Genomic DNA, 24887 nt, shown 5'->3' on the forward strand with positions numbered 1-24887 from the left:
GAAATATGGCGCGTACTTCAATGCGAGATGCTTTTAATAATTTCCACAACGAAATTCTGTCTCGAAATCTGGCAGAAAACCCAGAGAGATTCTGGTCATACATAAAGCAAACCAGTGGCAAGACGCAATCAATACCTCCACTGCGCGATAACTACGGTGAAGTCACTGATGACGGTGCCACGAAAGCAGTGTTATTAAACACGGTTTTCCGAAACTCCTTCACCAAAGAACACGAAGTAAATATTCTTGAATTCCAATTAAGAACAACTACCAAGATGAGAAACATAGAAGTAGGTATCTCACTTGATAAAGCCAAGGCCTCCAGATTGTATGCCAGTGAGGTTCCTCTCAGAGTATGCTGATAAAATAGCTCCATATTTAGCAATTACATGCAACCACTCGCTCACAGAAAGATCCGTACCTAAAGACTGGAAAATTGCTCAAGTGACACCAATACACAAAAAGTAAAATAGGAGTAATCCGCTGAATTACAGGCCTATATCAGTAACGTCGATTTGCAGCAGGGTTTCGGAACTTATACTGTATTCGAACATTATGAAGTACCTCGAAGAAAACGATTTATTGACACATGAGTACTAAAAGAATCAGCTAAATTTCGATTACGCGATAAGTCACGCAAATCTGAAGGCTGTAAATTCAACTAAATACTTAGGGATTAGAATTACAAATAACCTAAATTGGAACGATCACATAGATGATATTGTGGGTAGAGCAAACCAGAGACTGCGATTCATTGGTAGAACACTTAGAAGGTGCAACAGGTCTACTAAAGAGACAGCTTACGCCACAATTGTTCGCCCTATTCTGGAGTATTGCTGTGCGCTGTGGGATTCGCATCAGGTGGGACTGACGGATGACATCGAAAAAGTACAAAGAAGGGCAGCTCGTTTTGTATTACCGCGAAATAGGGGAGATAGTGTCACAGACATGATACGTGAATTGGAGTGGCAACCATTAAAACAAAGGCATTTTTTGTTGCGACGGGACCTTCTCATGAAATTACAATCACCAGTTGTCTCATCCGATTGCGAAATCATTCTGTTGGCACCCACCTACATAGGGAGAAATGATAATCACAATAAAATAAGAGAAATCAGGACTCGCACAGAAAAATTCAAGTGCTCGTTTTTCTCGCGTACATTTCGAGAGTGGAACGGTAGAGAGACAACTTGAAGGTGGTTCATTGAACCCTCTGCTAGGCACTTTATTGTGAATAGCAGAGTAATCACGTAGGTGTACATGTAGCCGCAGCAGCAGGCGAGGTGGCGCGCGCGGCGTTGTCCACAGAACCGGAGGCCGGCCGGCCGGCCGGCGCGCTACGTGAGAGGCGGAGGAACGCAGGCGGCTGCTGGCGTCGGCGGCGGTGGTGGGGGTAGAGGCGCTCCTGCGGACGCGGCCGCCGGCCGCCGCCGTTGCCAGTCGACGCGTGGTCGCCCAGCGCGCACCTACCTGCGTGCCACAGGTGGTCGCCGCCGAAACGGCCAGTGTTTTTGTCGCGATCCCGCGTGGGCGCAGAGCCCGTCCGGTGACGTCGGAGCTGCCCTCGTGTCGTGTGATCACTCTCTCCGCGCAGTGCGAGCGAAACACAGTGCGCCGTGGAGTCCGCTTTTTGTTTTCTCCTGTGGTGGTTTGTTGTTGTGCAGTGTTCCTCGCTGTTGACGCCGCTGACTCCGCCACCAGGCGGCAGCACCGTCGCCGCCTCTCGGCTCCTGCGTTCCCGTGCTCTGTCGTAACCGCAGGTGAGTGGAAAGAACGAGCGGTGGTGTTGCTGAGGCGCAGACGAGATTCCAGAGCCAGCAATGGCGCCCAAGGTGGCGTTGTTGCTCGAGCCATTACACCGTCACACCACTCGTTCGCTACATCTTGCATCCCAAATTATCACCTACGGTACCTAACCACATGTTTTCAGTTAAGGAGAACGGAATCGGTCGCATATGCTTTTAAAAAGCTTTATTTGAATGCCATTACCGATTTCGGGCTATCACGGACATGTTCAGATGTCTACACCCTTCTGATTACAGCAACACATCCGTCAGCAACATGTCAACTCCGGCGCAGTACAAAGATATTTAGAATTTAGCCCCAGTTTACTTCTACATATATAAATCACACGTAAGTGGCTGGCAGAGGGTTTGTCGAACCCCCTTCACAATAATTCTTTATTATTCCAATCTCTAACAGCGCGCTGAAAAAACGAATAGTTGTATCTTTCCGTGCGAGCTCTGATTTCCCTTATTTTACTATGATCATCGTTTCTCCCTATGAAGGCCGGCGTCAACAAAATATTTTCGCATTAGGAGGAGAAAACTGGTCATTGAAATTCCGTAGAAGATCCCGCCACAACGAGAAACGCCTTTTTTGTGATGCTGTCCACCCCAAAACCTTTTGTCATGTTCGTCACTCTCTTCCGTATTTGGCCGGCCAGAGTGGCCGAGCGGTTCTAGCCCTACAGTGTGGAAACGAGCGACCGCTACGGTCGCAGGTTCGAATCCTGTCTCGGGCATGGATGTGTGTGGTGTCCGTAGGTTAGTTAGGTTTATGTAGTTCTAAGTTCTAGGGCACTGATGACCTCAGATGTTAAGTCCCATAGTGCTCAGAGACTTTTTTTTTTTTCACCCGTATTTCTCGACAGTACAAAACGTGCTGCCGTCGTTTGAACTTTCTCGATGTGTTCCTTTCACCGCATGTGGTAAGGATCCCACACCGTGCAGTAGTACTCCAAAAAAGGATGGACTAATGTAGTGTAGGCAGTCTCTTAAGCATATCTGCTGCATTTTCTTTCGCCCAATAAAATGTAGTCTTTGGTTTGTCTTCCCCACAATATTTTCTGTGTATTCTCGCCCCCCACACCACTTCCTTCCATTCCCAAAGACAATTTCTTGAAGCCTCGGGATGCATCCCACCTACTGATCCCTTCCTTTTGTCAGGATCTGCCATAAATTACTTTTTTCCCTAATTTGATTGAGTAAATCCTCATTTGTTATTCGATCCATCCAACTAATCTTCGGTATTCTCCTGCATCACCACATTTCAAAAGCCTCTATTTTCTTCTTGTTAGAAGCGCTCTCATAAGTGTTTCGCTTCTGTACGAGGCTACGCTACAAACAAATATCTTCAGAAGGGACATCGAAACACTTAATTCCTGTTTTTCAGAAATGCTTTTCTTGCTATTGCCAGTCTGCATTTTACATCGCTTCCATTTCAAGCATCATCAGTTATTTTACACATCAGATAACAAAACTGATCTACTACTTTATCGTTTCAACTCCTAATCTAGCACTCTCAGCATCGCATCATTTAATTCGACTACACCCCATTACCCTCGTTTTACTTTTGACCGCATTCGTCTTACAATCTCTTTTCAAGTCACTATCCATTCTATTCAACTTTTCTTCGAAACCCTTTACCGTCTCTGGCAGAAGTAGTGTCAGTGTTAACCCTTAAAGTTTTTATTTCTTCTCCATGACTATTAATTCCCTTTGCAGATTTCTTCAAAGTTTCCTTTAATGGTTGCTCATTATACAGATTGAATGAGTACAGAGAAAGGCTACAACCTTGTCTCTCTCCATTCTCAGCTACAGTTCCCTTTTCATGCCCATCGATTCTCGTAAGTGCATTCACCTTTCTTTATCATTCGTAAACAACGTACCCTTCCTGTATTGTATCTCTTGTACCTGCAGAATTTCAGGGAGTGTAGTCCAAAAAATATGTGCTTGCTATTGATAAGATATAAAGTCAAAGCGTATATACATTTACAGTTGTCCTAGTGGACGGCGATTCTTCTCGTTGTGGTCCTTATGCATTTTCAGAACGACGCAGGAAGTGTTTCAGTGTACACGGTACACATGTACCACACAGACCGCTTTGGCACACGAACGCTGTGGTTTATGTGGTATGTGTGTGTGTGTGTGTGTGTGTGTGTACTGTGTACGTTCAAACACTATCTGCATCATCCTGAAAATTCGTGAGGACCACAAGGAGACGAAACGCCGCCCACTACAACAACTCTTAAGTGTATACTCTAGCAGGCGTTATATCTTATAAATGTCACTCACATTATGATATTTTTCTGTATTGTTCAAGTCTTTCAAACAACGTACTGAGTGGCGCTAACTGCTCAAATATTCTTATGCAGTGCAGGAGTAGGGTGACCAGATGCAATTGTTTAAAAAGGACGACAAACAAATTCAAAAAGGAGGACAAAGGAAGAAAGAAGAGGACACATCAAACGGGTCAACTGCAGATGAGGATACCACCCGTCAGCTTTGGACAAGTCACGTGACTGCCGCGAATAACCGGTAAAACTAGTAGTCAATTGTTACCAGTGGTCAGGTGGTGATTCCCAGAGCAATATTTTTTTATTTTAAATTACAAACATTGATTGTGGTGACAGTGTGGCATCAATTGTTTTTATAGTTACGCGTAGTTTTAAGATTTAACAAAGACGGCTGCCTAAACGCCACTCCTGATTGGCTACTTTCATGTGATTTGTCCAAGGCTGACGGGTGGTACCCTCATCTGCAGTATTCCCCATCAAACATACGTTCAATTTTAATAAATGAGTTTATTATTTATAGACATTACATACATGCATTCCTTAACAATTATTGATACTTTACGAAAAGAGCAATAGAAGGGGACGAATTCTAAATTTAACTGTATTACGCTCAACTTTGCGAAAAAGCAGGACACTGTAAAAATCCGCCCGGACCCCGGACCAAGAGCTAAAAAGGTGGACATGTTCGGATTAATCCGGACGTCTGGTCACCCAATGCAGGAGTAAACGAAATGCTTCTGACGAAAATGTTACTGTAATTAGACAATAGAAGCCACCTGAAGATGGGCGTGATAGCCCGAAACACGTAATGGCGTTAAAATAATGCGGTGTATACTGGGTACTAGAGGAGAGAAGCTTTAATGTCGCACGCTTTGGAGCACCCTTTTTTCCGGAGTATTATCAACTGCGAACGGGCAAAGTATCGCAGTAGCTTAAGCATTGGACTCATATTTGGGGGGCGGGGACTGAGATTCAGGACTATATGCAGTCAGTGTGGTTAAGCTTTTTTTGTTCCTTCACTGTGTTCAAGCTATAAGATTTCCGCTTACCAGCTGCAGACAGGGAGAGATAAATAATTACAACAGTTGGCACGGCTTGGGATTTGTGTGATGATCGAAAGAATGCGTCGACATCCGACTCGTGACGGTAATGCGTTAGAATTAATGGTGACAAAGAGGCGCGTGTCCAAGGGGGCAGGGGGCGGGAATCATGAATTTAATTTCCCCAATGCTCTCTACCCCCCCCCCCCCCCACCGTTACATACACACAGAACTGCTGTACTAACCGCTACTGTAAATAAATTTTCATGATTATACTAAGACATTTTATATATTTTATTGTTATTATTATTAATGACGTAGGCACGTTAAATGTGAGAGTTATATTTTGGATGCAAGGGAGGCAGGGGCAGTGAAATACAACCGCCCTCCCTGGCCGCTCCAGATCCGCACGCTGGATCCGGGTCTGGTGACAGGCCCTGACCTTTCTATTCAGTTTAAGAGGTCGAGGGAAACAGTGACGGTAAGTTTTTATTATAGCAAGAATGAATAGTTGTATTAAAAAAGGTAAGTAAGAGGGAAAAGAAACCATGACTGCTTAGGAAGTGTGACAAGGCGATAGGCAGCAGACTACTTGAGTACTCAATATCGAACGTTCACCTCTGGGGATGAAAATGCGGAGCATCAAACGAATGAAATTCGCGTGTGTTGTAAGAACACACTTTACTGACGTGGTCCTACTGCCAAGGGAGGCTGTGAGGGATCCGATACCCATGTTAGAAAGATTCTACCCATGTTAGAAAGATTCTGTGAAAGCAGAGACAGCATCGTGACAGATTTCTAGCAGCTGGTTATTTGTTGCAGCAACGAAACGTGACCATTTTCATCTATGGCCGTCATGTCGATAGCTAACTCTCTCAAGCCTGTACCGCTGAACCCTGTCCGTTACAGAGTTGCAAAACAAGTTTCCTCACGGATAGCTGATTCATTACTGAAAACCTTGAAATAATAGCGCATACGGTATTCTTCCATTTATCCAAAGGTTAGAATCATTCTGTACCCTTTGAGGGATAGTTGCTGACTGCATATTTACAAGTCTGCAAATATTTGGACATCTGTCGCGCCTCGTGCTCTAGTTGATAACGCTCTTGCATGAAAACTGAAGGGTCGCGGGATCGAACAGCCATCGCACCGTGGAAATTTTCAACCTGTCTTATCCAACGATCTGAGGAGTCGCGGGGAACGATACGTCGTTCGGATTCCACGGTAACTGTAGGTGCCCCTTCCCTGTTTGGATAACTGGGGTAGGTTAGCGACACGCAAGACACAGAAGTGGTGTCTACTTGAAAGAGTTGCTCCAGGCCATTGAGCCACACCAGATTATTATTATTATTTATTATTACCACAGTGCAGTGCGAGCTATAGGACACATTAAAGATATTTTCATCATTGTATTCGCAAATTCAAATTGAGAAAAATTATGATAACGTGCATTTGTGTGAATTACTATTAAATTTTGTCTTAATTATCTCGACAGCTGCTTTGTAGGGGCAGGGTAATATTAGTATATTGCGCTCTGGAAGGAAACTGCAACATTTTCCTGTTTTTAAAAAGGCTTTACAGAGAGTGAAAGACACCGTCCCGGAATTTCTTACATGCGAGTGGAAAACTGCTGGAAGTTCGCCAAGATTGACGGCCATTACTTAGGGCAATGGCTTTTCTCCGCAGTCTAATTTGGGAGGATGCAGTTGTAAGAAATTCGTCGATTCATACATAAAAATCTTTTTCTAATTATTTGAATACATAAGATACGTTAATGTTAACGAGATAAAATTACATATGTATGCGGCAGCTGCGGACATTACTACTAATTGACGTATTGTAGTGCCCAGTTTCTTCCTGGACATGAACCAGACATTTTGCCTGCAGATGACGGTTAGGAAACTAATCGAAACGTTGCAACAACACGACGCCACGACTCGGCTGATAACCTGAAAAGACTTCATCAATGATATTCGTTCCTGGACGTGAACACACCACTTTGCCTGAAGATGAAAACTAATCTACATCTACATTTATACTCCGCAAGCCACCCAACGGTGTGTGGCGGAGGGCACTTTACGTGTCATTGTCATTACCTCGCCGGCCGGAGTGGCCGTGCGGTTCTGGGCGCTACAGTCTGAAACCGAGCGACCGCTACGGTCGCAGGTTCGAATCCTGCCTCTAGGCGACTGATGACCTCAGAAGTTAAGTCGCATAGTGCTCAGAGCCATTTGAACCATTTGTCATTACCTCCCTTTTCTATTCTAGTCGCGTATGGTTCGCGGGAAGAACGACTGTCTGAAAGCCTCCGTGCGCGCTCGAATCTCTCTAATTTTACATTCGTGATCTCCTCGGGAGGTACAAGTAGGGGGAAGCAATATATTCGATACCTCATCCAGAAACGCACCCTCTCGAAACCTGGCGAGCAAGCTACACCGCGATGCAGAGCGCCTCTTGCAGAGTCTGCCACTTCAGTTTGCTAAACATCTCCGTAACGCTATCACGGTTACCAAATAACCCTGTGACGAAACGCGCCGCTCTTCTTTGGATCTTCTCTATCTCCTCCTTCAACCGGATCTGGTACGGATCCCACACTGATGAGCAATACTCAAGTATAGGTCGAACGAGTGTTTTGTAAGCCATCTCCTTTGTTGATGGACTACATTTTCTGAGGACTCTCCCAATGAATCTCAACCTGGTACCCGCCCTAGCAACAATTAATTTTATATGATCAAATCACTTTGAAGCGTTCCGCACGCATACTCCCAGATATTTTACAGAAGTAACTGCTACCAGTGTTTGTTCCGCTATCATATAATCATACAATAAGGGATCCATCTTTCTATGTATTCGCAATACATTACATTTGTCTATGTTAAGGGTCAGTTGCCACTCCCTGCACCAAGTGCCTATCCGCTGCAGATCTTCCTGCATTTCGCTACAATTTTCTAATGCTGCAACTTCTCTGTATACTACAGCATCATCCGCGAAAAGCCACATGGAACTTCCGACACTATCTACTAGGTCATTTATATATATTGTGAAAAGAAATGGTCCCATAACACTCCCCTGTGGCACGCCAGAGGTTACTTTAACGTCTGTAGACGTCTCTCCATTGATAACAACATGCTGTGTTCTGTTTGCTAAAAACTCTTCAATCCAGCCACACAGCTGGTCTGATATTCCGTAGGCTCTTACTTGGTTTATCAGTCGAGAGTGCGGAACTGTATCGAACGCCTTCCGGAAGTCAAGGAAAATAGCATCTACCTGGGAGCCTGTATCTAATATTTTCTGGGTCTCATGAACAAATAAAGCGAGTGGGGTCTCACACGATCGCTGTTTCCGGAATCCATGTTGGTTCCTACAGAGTAGATTCTGGGTTTCCAAAAACGACACGATACGCGAGCAAAAAACATGTTTAAAATTCTACAACAGATCGACGTCAGAGATATAGGTCTATAGTTTTGTGCATCTGCTCGACGACCCTTCTTGAAGACTGGGACTACCTGTGCTCTTTTCCAATGATTTGGAACCTTCCGTTCCTCTAGAGACTTGCGGTACACAGCTGTTAGAAGGGGGGCAAGTTCTTTCGCGTACTCTGTGTAGAATCGAATTGGTATTCCGTCAGGTCCAGTGGACTTTCCTCTGTTGAGTGATTCCAGTTGCTTTTCTATTCCTTGGACACTTATTTCGATGTCAGCCATTTTTTCGTTTGTGCGAAGATTTAGAGAAGGGACTGCAGTGCGGTCTTTCCTGTGAAACAGCTTTGGAAAAAGGTGTTTAGTATTTCAGCTTTACGCGTGTCATCCTCTACACTACTAAGCAAGACTCGACTTATAACCCGAGAAGATTTCATTGACTCATTGACATTTCTAGAAGAAGCACGGCTGAGCTAGCGTGTTGGCCAGAGACTGGAATCGTATTCGGGCGGATAGCGCTTCATATCCCCGACCGGTCCTCCAGATTTAGATTTTCTGCGGTTTCCTTCTATCGCTTAAGGAAAAAGAAGGGACGGTTAATTCGTAAAGAAAACTATAGATTTCCTTCTGCATCCTGGCCCTGTCCTAGATGTGCCCTGTTCCAATGACCCCGACGTCGATGGAGAGTTTAGTTTCCCTTTGCAATCACCATCCGGCCGCATTGCTTCGTCGGCTAATAGTGACGTTTATTTCGAAGGACGAAGCATAGCTTCTCCCGGAGCAACCGGTAAAGCTGCTTTCACATAGTAAGAAAAAAAAGGAGCCACCGCTGTACGTGGAACCAGTTCTCGCTCGGCGGCACTTCTTCACTAGTCGGGACTCGGTATTCTCCGCCCATCGTTACACTGTCGCAAAGAGAAGAAACCGATGCTCATTGTGGTATACGGTGGCCTTCACGCTGTTAAGCGGTAGTGCAGTCTCAACATTCTCTCGGGACAGAGCACCTGCGGCGTGCGAGTGCCGCTGGGTAGGTCCAGCACATCTAAGCGACCAGGCTGTGAAGTGCAACGTCTCGGTGAGGACGAAAGTCTCCATGTGGACGGTGTTCTTCAGTAGACAGAGGCCAGTCGTGCAAGTCAGCTCACTGGATGAAACGTTAGTGACATTCTTTGGAGCGATGATGGTGTAAATCAGAAGACCGTCATGTGAACTGCCACCGTTGATGTAGTATCGGGCGGAGATACCGTTCCCACAGCAAAGTTGGCAATGCGAATCGATGCCACACAGCGACGGCTGGTTGGAATCCACAGCGTTCCAGAGGACATGCCCTCTCACGCACCACAGCAATGCCCTCACACTGAGGTCAATATAGTGTCGAGCACGGAAGAGCTCATCCCAGTTCCAGACCTCAGCTACAGCAGTTAACATCATAGCATAAGACCAGCGAGTACTTGAAGTTTCTGATGAGTTTGATCATTTAAATGTGTAACATTGTACTGCAAGAGAACAGTTTGTTAATCAGTGTATCAACTGGTGCTTTAATAGTCACTAACAGTTGTAACTTATCAAGGAATCCTGTGGTAAAGATCTGTGTCAAAGTTAAGCAAGTCTTTCATTCATTTATGTAATAAAACTAACTATACTGAAGAGCCAGAGAAACTGTTATACCCGCCTAATATCGTGTAGGACCCCTGCGAGCACGCAGAAGTGCCGCAACCCAACTTGGCATGGACTCGAGTAATGTCTGAAGCACTGCTGGAGGGAAACGAAACCATGAATCCTGCATGGCTGTCCATAAACCCGTAAGACTACGAAGGGGTGGAGATCTCTTCTGAACAGCACATTACAAGACATCCCAGATATGCTCAATAATGTTTGTCTGGGGAGTTTGGCTGCCAGCGGAAGTGTTTAAACACAGGTGTTCCTGGAGACATTCTGTAGCAATTACGGACGTGTGGGGTGTCGCATTGCCCTGATGGAATTGCCCAAATCCGTCGGAATGCACAGTGGCCATGAAAGGATGTAGGTGATCAGACAGGATGCTTACGTACATGTCACCAGTCAGAGTAGTATACAGACGTATCAGGGGTCCCATATCATTCCAACTGAACACGCCCCACAACATGGTCAATACTGACATGCACGGTCCATGAATTCATGAGGTTGCCTCCGTACCCGTACACGTCCTTCCGCTCGATACAATTTGAAACGAGACTCGTCCGACCAGGCAACAAGTTTCCAGTCATCAACAGTCCAACGCCGGTGTTGACGGGCCCAGGCGAGGCGTGAAGGCTTGTGTCGTGCAGTCATCAAGGGTACACGAGTGGTCCATCGTCTCCGAAAGCCCATATCGATTATGTTTCGTTTAGTGGTTCGCACGCTGACACTTGTGGATGGCCCAGCATTGAAATCTGCAGCAATTTGCGGATGGGTTGCACTTCTGTCACGTTAAACAATTCTCATCAGTCGTCGTTGGTCCGTTTCTTGCAGATCTTTTTCCAGCCGTAGCGGTGTCTGAGATTTGATCTTTCACCGGATTCCTGCTGTTCACGGTACACTCGTGAAATGCTCGTACGGGAAAATCCTTACTTCGTCGCTACCTCGGAAATGCTGTGTCCCATCGCTCGTGCGCCGACTGTAACACCACGCCATTGTAGCAGCACTAACCGAACTAACAGCTGCTCGAGCGAGACACATGTTGTCTTATGTGGGCGTTGTCGATCGCAGCGCCGTATTCTGCCTGTTTGTATATCTCTGTATTTGTATGCGCATTCCTATACCAGTGTCTTTGGTGCTTCAGTTTAGTTCAATGTGCCACGACACCGAGCAATCAAAGACCCATAGTCGTGTTTGGGCGATTGTAGTTTCGTCTGGTCAGAACAGTTGACGTATTGCCGTGACATTACTTGCTATACGTAAGTCATCGCGCTCTCATGACTTACCGTGCTTTCTGCTCTACTTCTCCTACTCCTTGGTCAGTGACCGCATGTAAGACACAAGAATAAATTTGTGTGTGCTGCCCGTAGATACGGACCAGTGAGAACATCTACCAAATAGTGTTGAAACTTCACTGAACGTTACAGTCTGCAGCAGAAAGTGCGCGTTGTTTTGAAACTTCCAGGTTGATCAAAATTGTTCACCGGACTGGAATTCTGAACCAGAGGCCTGTTTTTCGCGATAAGAGCATTGACAACCAAACGCAGACCTCGGCGTTCTAGTCCCTATTTGGTACATATTTTCAGCCTCTCGGGAAGTTTCAATGTTTTCATATCATCCATAATTTTCATCACATCTACATTATTTTATGTTGTGTGTATAGGTGAAATTGCTTTGTTGAGTTTCCACCTAGATTAAATACCAGGGCATAACAGCGTGAAAAGCCTTTTAGCCTTGTCATCAATAGAGAAGTTTCAACATTTCCTAACAATACCACTAAATCAAAGAACAGTTGAAGTTCATAAAATTATACAGAGGAAAGTTTTATTATTATTATTATTATTATTATTAATATTATTATCCGCGAATTAATAGTCACCAAACCATATTAACGCAGTTTGTTTCCAAACATACAACAAAGAAGAGTAAAGATCTTATCAATGTACCCATGTTATCCGTAGTTTTAGTTTGCTTGGTGAACTGTTTAGTACTAAGTCATGTGTTTATTTTGGGATTTACGTATATATACAACACCGAAGACGAAAGGTTTAGTTAATCAACATCATTTCTTTCATTTTTTGAATAAACCGTTTTAGTACCGAGAAGTAAATTTTCTGTTTACTTATTTCCCTTTCTCCAACAACCTGGAGGGGACAAAAAAAATTGGCCAGCTGCGAATAGGACTGGCACACTGAGGGCTCCGCACAAACTTAATTACTTATAGAGACATTTAATCTATTCCGGGAATCATAACCCCGACGATTTTTGCCTGTTATAGATATTGATGCTGGCAAGATACCGGTCCCAGAGATTCCAAGCTTTCGAGAACGTGTTAGTTTTAAGCTTGAAAGCAGATAACAAATGATAAATCAAATATTTTACAGATTAACAGTTTTCTCATTTTTTTTCCTTTACTTCTATTGTGAAACCTTGCTTTTTGCCAAATTTCATGATTGTACATAAACGGGAAGTACCCTGTGGGTTTTAACGAGTGAGTTTGCGAGTAACAAAATATGTGACATAAATGACCGTATCTTTTAATTGCACTGACTTAGAAGTTACATTTTTTTTACATCGCTAAAGGACTGTAGGCCTTAGTATGTGACACAAATTTCAACTTCATACGTCTACTTGTTACTGAGAAAAAGGATTTTCAATAGTCGGAGAGACAGCCGGACAAATAAGTGATCCTATAAGGTTTCAGTTTTCACTAAGATACAGATCCCTAAAAGAAGAATGAAGGAAAAAACCGGTAAAGCGCTGTATCGAATCCTGGTCGCTCCACGGATTTTTCTCATTTTCTCCTTTAATCTAGCCTTCACCTTTCAATGACGTGAAGATTCAGTAGAAACGACACGTAGTTAGAATACGTTAAGCTGATACAATAGCTCCCTACTTAGCAATCATATACAACCGCTCGCTCACCAATAGATCTGTACCTACAGATTGGAAAATTGCGCAGGTCGCACCAGTGTTTAAGAAGGGTAGTAGGAGTAATCCATCGAACTACAGACCTATATCACTGACGTCGGTTTCCAGTAGGTTTTTGGAGCATATACTGTATTCAAACCTCGAAGGGAACGATCTATTGATACGTAATCAGCATGGTTTCAGAAAACATCGTTCTTGTGCAACGCAGCTAGCTCTTTATGCGCACGAAGTAATGGCCGCTATCGACAGGGGATCTCAAGTTGATTCCGTATTTCTAGATTTCCGGAAAGCTTTTGACACCATTCCTCACAAGCGACCTATAATCAAGCTGCGGGCCTATGGGATATCGTTTCAGTTGTGCGACTGGATTCGTGATTTCCTGTCAGGAAGGTCGCAGTTCGTAGTTATAGACGGCAAATCATCGAGTAAAACTGAAGTGATATCAGGTGTTCACCAGGGAAGCGTCCTGGGACCTCTGCTGTTCCTGATCTATATAAATGACCTGGGTGACAATCTGAGCAGTTCTTTTAGGTTGTTCGCAGATGATGCTGTAATTTACCGTCTAGTAAGGGCATCCGAAGACCAGTATCAGTTGCAAAGCGATTTAGAAAAGATTGCTGTATGGTGTGGCAGGTGGCAGTTGACGCTAAATAACAAAAAGTGTGAGGTGATCCACATGAGTTCCAAAAGAAATCCGTTGGAATTCGATTACTCGATAAATAGTACAATTCTCAAGGCTGTCAATTCAACTAAGAACCTGGGTGTTAAAATTACGAACAACTTCAGTTGGAAAGACCACGTAGATAATATTGTGGGGAAGACGAGCCAAAGGTTGCGTTTCATTGGCAGGACACTTAGAAGATGCAACAAGTCCACTAAAGAGACAACTTACACTACACTCGTTCGTCCGCTTTTAGAATATTGCTGCGCGGTGTGGGATCCTTACCAGGTGGGATTGACGGAGGACATCGAAAGGGTGCAAAAAAGGGCAGCTCATTTCGTATTATCACGTAATAGGGGAGAGAGTGTGGCAGAAGAAGTCATTAAAGCAAAGACGTTTTTCGTCGCGGCGAGATCTATTTACGAAATTTCAGTCGCCAACTTTCTCTTCCTAATGCGAAAATATTTTGTTGGGCCCAACCTACATAGGTAGGAATGATCATAAAAATAAAATAAGAGAAATTAGAGCTCGAACAGAAAGGTTTGGGTGTTCGTTTTTCCCGCGCGCTGTTCGGGAGTGGAATGGTAGGGAGATAGTATGATTGTGGTTCGATGCGCCCTGTACCAAGCACTTAAATGTGAATTGCAGAGTAATCATGTAGATGTAGATGTAGAAGCTGTAGGTCCTCTTTCCCCTGTTCGATAAATGGGGTAGGTTAGGGACACGCAAGTCGCAGAAGTGGTGTCCAATAAAAAGACTTGCACCAGGCCATTGTTGTTGTTATTGTTATTATTAAAAAGCATGAAATGGAAGGAAGATATACCGTCAGTGTAGGATAAGCCAGCGGCAAATATCGGTTTATTGGTGAAGTCCTGGAAACAGCTACCGGATGTATAACGGAGACTGCTCGTGCAACACATTCAGAGCATTGATCGAAAATTTGGAATGCTGTACTCTGCGCTTTCCTGGAGAAGCTATTGAGAAAAGCATTTGGAACACACCGTAGAACGATTCTATTTTGCATCTCGCGGAGGGACGAGACTTACAGAAATTAGCAGTGGTACAGCTGAATATGAGGAACCGTTTTTCCCTCGCTCCATTTGCTACTGCAACAGGAAAGGGAGTGACTAGAAACGGTACTCAGAGGCCTCATTTGCGAGCTCCACAATCGGTGCATCAATGTTAAATCTAGAACGGTGGTGTTGTTTTTCTTACTCCAGACGAACTTGCACATTCTCTTTTATGCCCAGTGGCTTACGAGCTGCAGGGGAACCCATGGAGGCAAAGTGCTGCTGCCTCTCTAATGATCGTCCTGTCCTCAGCTGCGACCCAAACAGCTCGCAGTAACTTGGAAGTATGTCCGGGAGTTGCTGTGCACAGTGCGCCTCGGATGTTGGCGGTGTATGCCGGGTAATTTCTAGCAACTGCCGGAGCGAAGACTGGATTTACTGATTCCCTCTCGCTATATTTCGTATTAATTTAGCTAGCAGTGCACCTGAGAAAGTGGAGATCTTGTAAAATCCCTCTGACGAACAGCTCAATTTGTGGCTCTGTGTAGTCACGCTCCGGCCGAAATCAGTTGTAGTCGCTGACTTCTCTTGAAAACAACGATGTTGACGAGTCTGCATGTACTTCTGTAAAGCCGATTATCTGACATCACACAGAGACCATTCCCTAACAACTACACTTTAAGACAAAAAAGCGACGCACCATGGGACGGACGGGTATCAGTACATGTGATGTATATGTACCTACAAACAAATGACTACAGTTTCAGAAAAATTTGATGATTCATTCTAGAGGAAGAGCTGCAATAAACTGAGCGAGTCAGTACTACGTTGGTCCATCTCTGGCACTTGTGCAGGAAATTAGCTTGGTATTGACTGATAGAGTTGTTGGATGCCCTTGTGAGGCGCACAGTGCCAAATTCTGTCCAATTGGCGCATTAGATCTTCAAAAACCCGAAACAGTTGGAGGGCCTTGTCCATAATGCTCCAAACGTTCTCAATTGGGGAGAGACCAGGCGACTTTGCTGCCAAAGGTAGGGTTTGGCAAGCACGAAAACAGACAGTAGACACACTCGCCGTGAGCGCGTGGGCACTGTCTAGCTGAAAAATAAGCGCAGGACAGTTTGCCACACGAAGGGCATCAAAACGGGGCGTAGGACATCGTCGACCTATTTCTCTGTTGTAAGGATGCCGCAGACGACAACCAAAGGGGTCCTTGCTATGAAAAGGGATGGCACCCAAGACCGCCACTTTGCCTGTTGGGCAGTTTGGCGGAAAACAGTCAGGTTCGCATCCCACCGCTGTCCAGGGTGTCACCAGACATGTCTTGTCATCGGGGCTCAGTTCGAAGCGGGACTCATCTCTGAAGACAATTCCACTTCAGTCCATGAGATTACAGGGCGAAGACGTGTTTGAAGAAGCCCTGGAGAGTAGTGGATACCACAAGACCGACGCCCGCCATATGGCCTGAAAAGGGACAGTGATGATCGGGGATGCCATTTCCTTTCATAGCAGGACCCCTTTGGTTGTCATTTGCGGCACCCTTACGGCACAGAGCTACGTCGACGATATTCTACGCCCCGTTTTGTTGTCCTTCATAGCGGGCCGTCCTTGGCTTTCATTTCAGGAGGATAATACTCACCCGGACACGGCGAGAGTTTCTACTGCCTGCCATCGCACTTGTTAACCCCTACCTTGGACAGCAAGTTCGACTGATCTCCGCCCAGTTGAGAGCGTTCGGAGCATTATGTGTAGGGCCCTCCAACTGTCACGTGATTTCGACGATAAAACGCGGCTGTTGGACAGAATTTGGGACTGTGTTCCTCACAAGAACATCCAACAACTCTGTCAGTCAATACCAAGCCGAATAACTTCTTGTATAAGGGCAAGAGGTGGACCAACGCGTTACTGACCTGCTCAGTTTATTGAAGTTCTTCCTTTTTGTGAAATTATAATCGTTTGTTTGTCTGACAGGTACATCACATCTATCTATTTTCGTCCCATTCGAATAGTTCCTTTGTCGTGTGTTTTTTTTTTTTTAAAAAAAAGAATATACAGGGTGCGTCAAAAAAATGTATACACACTTTGAAGCGTCATAGAAAATTTATTTCCTGTTCTACAATGTTAAATTTCTGGAAATGGAAAGCTTAAACTCCAATTGGAAAAATAAATGTACTTTGCAAATGTGATTAATGTTCAAACAGGTGGCCTTCAGCATCAATACATTTCTGAGTACGAGTCACCATTGATTCCGTACATCGTACCAATGCGTCCAATGAGATTTCTGCGCACACTGCCTGAGTCTCATTCCAAAGTGTGTCCAGGATACGTGGTTTACGTTTGTACATCTCATCTTTTACTGTGCCCCATAAGAAGAAATCCAGCGGCGTGAGGTCTGGAGAGCGTGCAGAAAACTCGATTGGTCACCTGCGTCCTATCCACTGGCCTGGCACATTGTGATCCAGGTATGCTCGTACGTCCCTATGATAGTGCGGCGGGGCGCCATCTTGTTGGAAATAAAACTCATCATTACCGTATAATGCACGAATGGCATGGAATATGGAGTCAGCAAGCATTGTTAGGTACGTTTCTCCAGTAACAGTACCTTCAAAGCGGAAAGGCCCAATGAGTCCCCTTGCTGACAAACCACACCACACATTTACACCAGGCAAATTCACAGCCGTTTCAACTGTAATGTGACGAGTATATTCAGCCCAGTACACACAATTGTGCCTATTGACAGTTCCATTGAGTTTGAATTGGGCTTCATCCGACCAAATTATGTTACCCATAAATCCCGGTTCACGTCTCACCATCTCCTGAACCCATTCACAAAATTCTAACCTTCCATCTGGATCGTCATCACTTAGCTGTTGCACCAGCCTTGGAATGTACACACGAAACTTGCCTTCTTCAGAATGCGTAGCACACTACTAGCACTTACATTACTCTCACGTGCCGCCTGCCTTGAAGATTTTTGAGGCGAACGCTGAAACACTTCTAAGAGCGCAGTTGTGGAATCATCACTTGTAGCTGTACGAGGTCGCCCTGATCGACCTTTATGCACATCAAACACTGTTTCATGAATTTCGAATTTGTCCCGTAGGCGTGTAATTGTTAACCTTGAAGGTGGTTCTGTACCATACTCGCTTCTCCGCTGTCTTCGAACCGCAGCTACATTCTCAAACTTCCAGTACCACTTAATTATCTGCTTCCGCGCTTCAAAGCTCAAACGCACGTCCGCCATGTTGCAGCTACTTCCTTGCCACTGCTGCCACCTGTTGAAGAAACATAACATTACTTTCTCACAGATATTTAACCTTGTAGAACGGGAAATAAATTGTCTATGACAGTTCAAAGTGTGTATAATAAGAAACAGCTAAGAGTCACCCATACAGTCGCAAGTTGGTTGTCTGACGGGTTCCAGTGGCAACAAAAATTTAATTTCCAATAACTCTTACAGATTTAAAATGCTCTAGTTATCTAACCATTAAGATATAATATAGTAATACGTTAAAAGTTTAATGCAATACGTCACGTACTGAAGTTAGAAACTGTGTATACATGGCGTTAAAAAAAAGTGTCGAATATTTCGTGAAGTGGCAGTATCCACCAAATCGAGAAAAAAGGTCCCATAAACATAGTCACGTAAGAATGGATAGGAGCGAAGAGTCTTTTCTCGATCTGACCGCTCTCAATTTTTTTCTTCTGTTTGTACACCTGTTGAGCAAGGATTTTCGGTATTTGCGCCGTGTATTCGAACAACAACGGTGTCGTATTTGCGGCTCCGGACGAAGCACCACAGATTTTTGCTTTGTGGCCGATGTCGCGTGTCCACTGTTATAAAAGGAACAGTACTGAGAACACAGGGCAAGGGCCATTTTCATACCGAAGCAAATTTCACTCTGGCGCAGTGTTCGCTTCGCCACCTAAGGCGAGGTAAGCTATTAGTGTGCAGGAGGTGACATGTGGCAAACGAGTACCTACCGCAGTGCGTCATGGTGGTGGTGACGCAAGGAGGGGGGGGGAGGGGGAGGGAAGGGGGGCTGGTGAAAGTGAATGACGCAGCCGGCTGGCGTACCGTCCATCCTTGACCGTCCAGGAATCCCGCCGGGCGCTGCGCACCTGTAGTGGTCGCTGCGCTGTGGAGCTTCCATGTCTACTCTGCTGGTCATTGTAACTCCAACACCGTGGAGGGCGGCATGCAAGAATTGTGATGAACTGTACCACGTCCTGGCATACGCAAAAGATTACCATTGTCTCAGTTGGCGGTGTTAGAGGAACCCTTTGTCTTTGTATTCAGACATACGTCAGTGTCGTAGCTCTCCGTGATCACGCCGCAGGAGGGCGCAAAACAGGAGATCTGGAAAAGCATAAGCACCATTTGCTGCTTCGAATCGCGTTCAAATTTCGTCGAATGGTTCTGAAAGGTCCCTTGTCATTTCAACCTCTACACGAGAGCAAAAACTGCGGTCTCGCTGCAATCGCAAGGGGTTGCTGCCCCACGATGTCCTTAGAGAAGGGGTTGAAGCACTCGTGGAGGTCTGCAAAGGGCCAAAGATTGTTAGGAAAGTCATCTCGTTGCCCATCGCACTGGGAACTGTTGTTTTCGACCGCAAAATGTGTGGGAATCAACGTCCCAAGAAGAGGGGCGCCTCCATTGACGCTCTTTTCCCTGTCGTTTCTGAGCGCCTGTATGTCTGAAATGTTTTCCTGGCCCTCCCATAAGGAAACCACGCGATTTGAACGCTGCGCGTTGTGGTTCTAACCTCCATCACGGAGGCGTCAAAAGGAAGGGTGAAATGCGGGTAAGAGGGGGTGCAATGACCTTTCCACCGTGTGACATGTTCACGGTGGCGTCGGGCAGAATACTATCGAAATTTGGCGCCAGTGTGACATTATTAACCCACCTTACACCTCACATGAGCTTCTGAGCTCAGACTTCTTTTTGTTTCGCCTGTGTCGACACCTTGCTGTAAGACTTCAATGAAGTACAAACTGTTAGAAACGTCGTCGAGCCCGGAGGTGACTGCCCAAGGCGCCAAGCTTTTGCATCATTACAGAGGAAGGCCGTAGGCACCGCTGAGCCAAATTTCAGACTATGTCACAATGGGAAGTAATTACGGAGGTAATTACGGGTTTTCGAAAAAGGGATCCTTTAACTGCGTTGCGCAGTGTACTTTATTATGTTTCGGTACCATTTAGAGTAACATGTCGAGGTTTTATCATAATGTTTTGAGTTTTGTCCTTGCCGCCAAAAATGTGCGACGACAGTGGAATGCGACACACACAGTCATTATATACTGAAGAGCCAAAGAAACTGGTACACCGGCCTAATATCGTGTAGGAACCCCGAGAGCACGCAGAAGTACCGCCACACGACGTGGCATGGTCTCGACTAATGTCTGAAGCAAGTGTGTGTTGGAGGGAACTGACGCCATGAGTCCTGCAGGGCTGCCCATAAATTCGTAAGAGTACAAGGGGCGGAGATCTCTTCTGAACAGCGCGTTCCAAGGCATTCCAGATATGCTCAATAATCTTCGTGTATGCGCAGCTCGATGGCCACTCTGTAGCAATTCTGGACGTTTGGGGTGTCGCATTGTCCTGCAGGAATTGCTCAAATCCGTCGAAATGCAAAATGTATGTGAATGGATGCGATCAGACAGGATGCTTAGGTACGTGTCACCTGTCAGAGTCGTGTCTAGACGTATCTGGGGTTCCATATCACTCCAGCTGCACACGCCATTACAGAGCTTCCTCCAGCTTGAATAGTCCCCTGCTGACATACAGGCTCCATGGATTCATGAGGTTGTCTCCATACCAGTACGCGTCCATCCGCTCGATACAATTTGAAACGAGACTCGTCCGACTAGGGAACTTGCTTCCAATCATCAACAGTCCAATGTCGGTGTTGATGGGCTCAGACGAGGCGTAAATGTTTGTGTCGTGCAGTTATCAATTGTGCACGAGTGGAGCTTCGGCTCCTAAAGCCCATATCGATGTTTCATTGAATGGTTCGCACGCTGACACTTGTTGATGGCCCAGCATTGAAATCTGCAGCAGTTTACGAAAGGGTTGCACTTCAGTCGTCGTTGGTCCCGTTCTTGTTGGATCTTTTTCCGGCCACAGTGATGTCAGAGATATGATGTTTTACCGGATTGCTGATATGCACGGTACGCTCGTGAAATGGTAGTGCGGGAAAATCCCAACTTCATCGCTACCCCAGAGATGGTGTGCCTCATCGCTTGTGCGCCGACTACACCACTATCCTCAAACTCACTAAAATCTTGATACGCTACCATTGTAGCAGCAGTAATCGATCTAACATCTGCGCCCGACACTTGTTTTCATATCTAGGCGTTGCCAACCGCAGTGCCATATTCTGCCTGCTTACATATCTCTGTATTTTAATACGCATGCCTATACCAGTCGCTTCATTGTTAATGGTTCAAATGGCTCTGAGCACTACGGGACTTAACATCTGAGGTCATCAGTCCCCTCGAACGTAGAACTTCTTAAACCTAACTAGGCTAAAGACATCACACACATCCATGCCCGAGCCAGCATTCGAACCTACGACCGTAGCGGTCGCGCGGTTCCAGACTGAAGCGCCTCGAACCGTTCGGCCACACCGGCCGGCTGAGTGTAAATGTTCCTTAATTCAAGATATAAATTGTTTGCTAGAAGATATCAGATAGATTATATAATGGTAAGACAGATATTTAGGAACCAGGTTTTAAACTGTAAGACATTTCCAGGGGCAGATGTGGAATCTGACCACAATCTATTGGTTATGAACTGTAGATTAAAACTGAAGAAACTGCAAAAAGGTGGAAATTTAAGGAGATGGGACCTGGATAAACTGACTAAACCAGAGGTTGTACAGAGTTTCAGGGAGAACATAAGGGAACAGTTGACAAGAATGGGGGAAAGAAATACAGTAGAAGAAGAATGGGTAGCTTTGAGGGATGAAGTAGTGAAAGCAGCAGAGGATCAAGTAGGTAAAAACATGAGGGCTAATAGAAATCCTTGGGTGACAGAAGAAATATTGAATTTAATTGACGAAAGGAGAAAATATAAAAATGCAGTAAATGAAGCAGGCAAAAAGGAATACAAACGTCTCAAAAATGAGATCAACAGGAAGTGCAAAATGGCTAAGCAGGCATGGCTAGAGGACAAATGTAAGGATATAGAGGCTTATCTCACAAGAGGTAAGATAGATACAGCCTACAGGAAAATTAAAGAGACCTTTGGAGAAAAGAGAACGACTTGTATGACTATCAAGAGCTCAGATGGAAACCCAGTTCTAAGCAAAGAAGGGAAATCAGAAAGGTGGAAAGAGTATATAGAGGGTCTATACAAGGGCGATGTACTTGAGGACAATATTATGGAAATGGAAGAGGATGTAGATGAAGATGAAATGGGAAATATGATACTGCGTGAAGAGCACTGAAAGACCTGAGTCTAAACAAGGCCCCGGGAGTAGACAACATTCCATTAGAACTACTGACGGACTTGGGAGAGCCAGTCCTGACAAAACTCTACCATCTGGTGAGCAAAATGTATGAGACAGGCGAAATACCCTCAGTCTTCAAGAAGAATATAATAATTCCAATCCCAAAGAAAGCAGGCGTTGACAGATGTGAAAATTACCGAACTATCAGTTTAATAAGTCACGGCTGCAAAATACTAACGCGAATTCTTTACAGACGAATGGAAAAACTGGTAGAAGCCGACCTTGTGGAAGATCAGTTTGGATTCCGTAGAAATATGGGGACACGTGAAGCAATACTGACCCTACGACTTATTTTAGAAGCTAGATTAAGAAAAGGCAAACCTACGTTTCTAGCATTTGTAGACTTAGAGAAAGCTTTTGACAATGTTGACTGGAATACTCTCTTTCAAATTCTGAAGGTGGCAGGAGTAAAATACAGGGAGCGAAAGGCTATTTACAATTTGTACAGAAACCAGATGGCAGTTATAAGAGTCGAGGGGCATGAAAGGGAAGCAGTGGTTGGGAAGGGAGTGAGACAGGGTTGTAGCCTCTCCCCGATGTTATTCAATCTGTATATTGAGCAAGCAGTAAAGGAAACAAAAGAAAAATTCGCAGTAGGTATTAAAATCCATGGAGAAGAAATAAAAACTTTGAGGTTCGCCGATGACATTGTAATTCTGTCAGAGACAGCAAAGGACTTGGAAGAGCAGTTGAACGGAATGGATATTGTCTTGAAAGGAGGATATAAGATGAACATCAACAAAAGCAAAACGAGAGTTGTTGTGTCGATTCCCTAAGGTCTCGACACAATGAGTGGCTAGGTGCACGCGAAACTAACGCAGACGGGCGTAAATTCTGAAACAGGAGACTGGATGAAAAACTATAAAGAAAAGAAGAGAGATTGTCATCTACTTAACTTTTAATGATGTTCTTCTTGTTGAAATACATCTCTTGCATAGTAGTAAGCAATTAGCAATGATACACATGGCGCCTTGCTAGGTAGTAGCGATGGACTAGCTGAAGGCTATTTAATCTGTCTCTCGGCAAATGAGAGGAAGACGTGATACGTCTTGTCGCAAGCTATGTCGTCCGTACAACTGGGGCGAGGTCAAGTCCGTGTCTTGTGACCTGCCCTGTGGTGGCGCTACGTTTGCGAATACACAGTGGCGACACGCGGGTCCGACATGTACTACAGGACCGCGGCCGATTTAAGTTACCACCTAGCAAGTGTGGTGTCTAGCGGTGACACCACATTCCTCCCCCGCAAATCGGCGAACGGTCGTGAGATAAGGCTTCCGCCCGCCGTGGGGAGGACCCCATGTTGACGTATGCGATGAGGTGGGGAGCCTAACAACAGGCGAGGCTGTGCCACCCGCACCCGGCCATTCGGTCCGAGGGGAGCTAGGAAACGCCTGCAAACCTAGTCCAGGGTGCACGTCAACATGAGGTGTTTGTGCACGTAATGATATAAGAGGAGCCGCGGGGTCGACCTCCATGTGGTCGGAGCACCCGACGGGCGAAGACGACATCTGGTCCGGAGCGGGCAAGAGGTCCATGGCGGAGGACGGCTGGTCACGGGAAGCAAGCGGCGGCGCGTGACCCAGGGAGGCGCGAGGCGGCTGCAGCGAAGCGTCCGCTGCTGGCGGCGCCGGCGGCGGCTGCGGCGGCGCGACGCCATGAGGCAAAATGGAAGGCATCGTCGGTAACACCTGGGGATGAGGCGAGCCAGTAGATGGGTCCCCAAGGCGCTGACCGGACGGCTCCGTCGCTGAAAGCAGACGGGGAGCGGCAGAACCCAGGCGACGACAGAGGCGCAGCTGATTGAGATGCCGACGCACCTCACCAGAGGCCCCCAAAACCAAATACATCGCGCGGCCGAGGCAGCGAAGAATGCGCCCTGCGAGCCAACGCCGTGAACCGCGATAGTTGCGATAATAGACAACGTCGCCAGGAGCAAAAGCAGGAGTCTGCCGCTGCACAGGAACCGGATGTGGCGGATGCAGCAAAGACATCAGAGTTCGATGAGGACGACCATGGAGCAATTCAGCCGGCGAGCGACCATCGCGGGGCTGAGAGCGATACGAAGACAAAAAGAGCAACAAAGCGTCCTCCCGAGAATGCGACTCTTTCAACTTCAACATCTGCGACTTGAAAGTCCGGACCAATCGTTCAGCGGCACCGTTTGACTGAGGCGAAAACGGCGCGGACGTCAGATGTTGAATACCATTGGCCTGGCAGAATGACTGAAATTCTGCGGACATGAATTGTGGGCCATTGTCGGAAACAATAGTCTGCGGAAGACCCTCAATGCAAAAGATAGCAGACAAGGCTTGGATTGTGGCAGAAGACGTCGTGGAAGACATCCGGACAACAAAAGGAAAATTACTGAAAGCATCGACCACAACCAACCATCGAGCATTCCAGAATGGACCAGCAAAATCGATGTGCAAGCGTTGCCAAGGGGAAGTGGCTTTCGGCCATGCAAAGAATTTCCGCGGCGGTGCGGATTGTTGTTCGGCACACGCCACGCAAGAGGAGCACATATTCGTAATCGCAGCATCGATTCCGAACCAAGTACAGTGCTGACGAGCAAGTTGTTT

General features: G+C 45.8%; 1 long non-coding RNA gene across 1 annotated transcript in view; it reads left to right on the forward strand.

The window, feature by feature from the left end:
• The first annotated feature begins 1462 nt into the window (after window positions 1-1462).
• LOC126198901 (uncharacterized) overlaps window positions 1463-24887 on the forward strand; it is a 627265-nt gene continuing 603840 nt past the window's right edge. Inside the window, exon 1 of the long non-coding RNA XR_007540109.1 lies at window positions 1463-1760. This is a non-coding gene — a long non-coding RNA (uncharacterized LOC126198901). The remainder of the gene's footprint in view (window positions 1761-24887) is intronic.

This window comes from Schistocerca nitens, chromosome 8, assembly GCF_023898315.1.
Source record: "Schistocerca nitens isolate TAMUIC-IGC-003100 chromosome 8, iqSchNite1.1, whole genome shotgun sequence".
Taxonomy (NCBI): Eukaryota; Metazoa; Arthropoda; class Insecta; order Orthoptera; family Acrididae; genus Schistocerca; species Schistocerca nitens.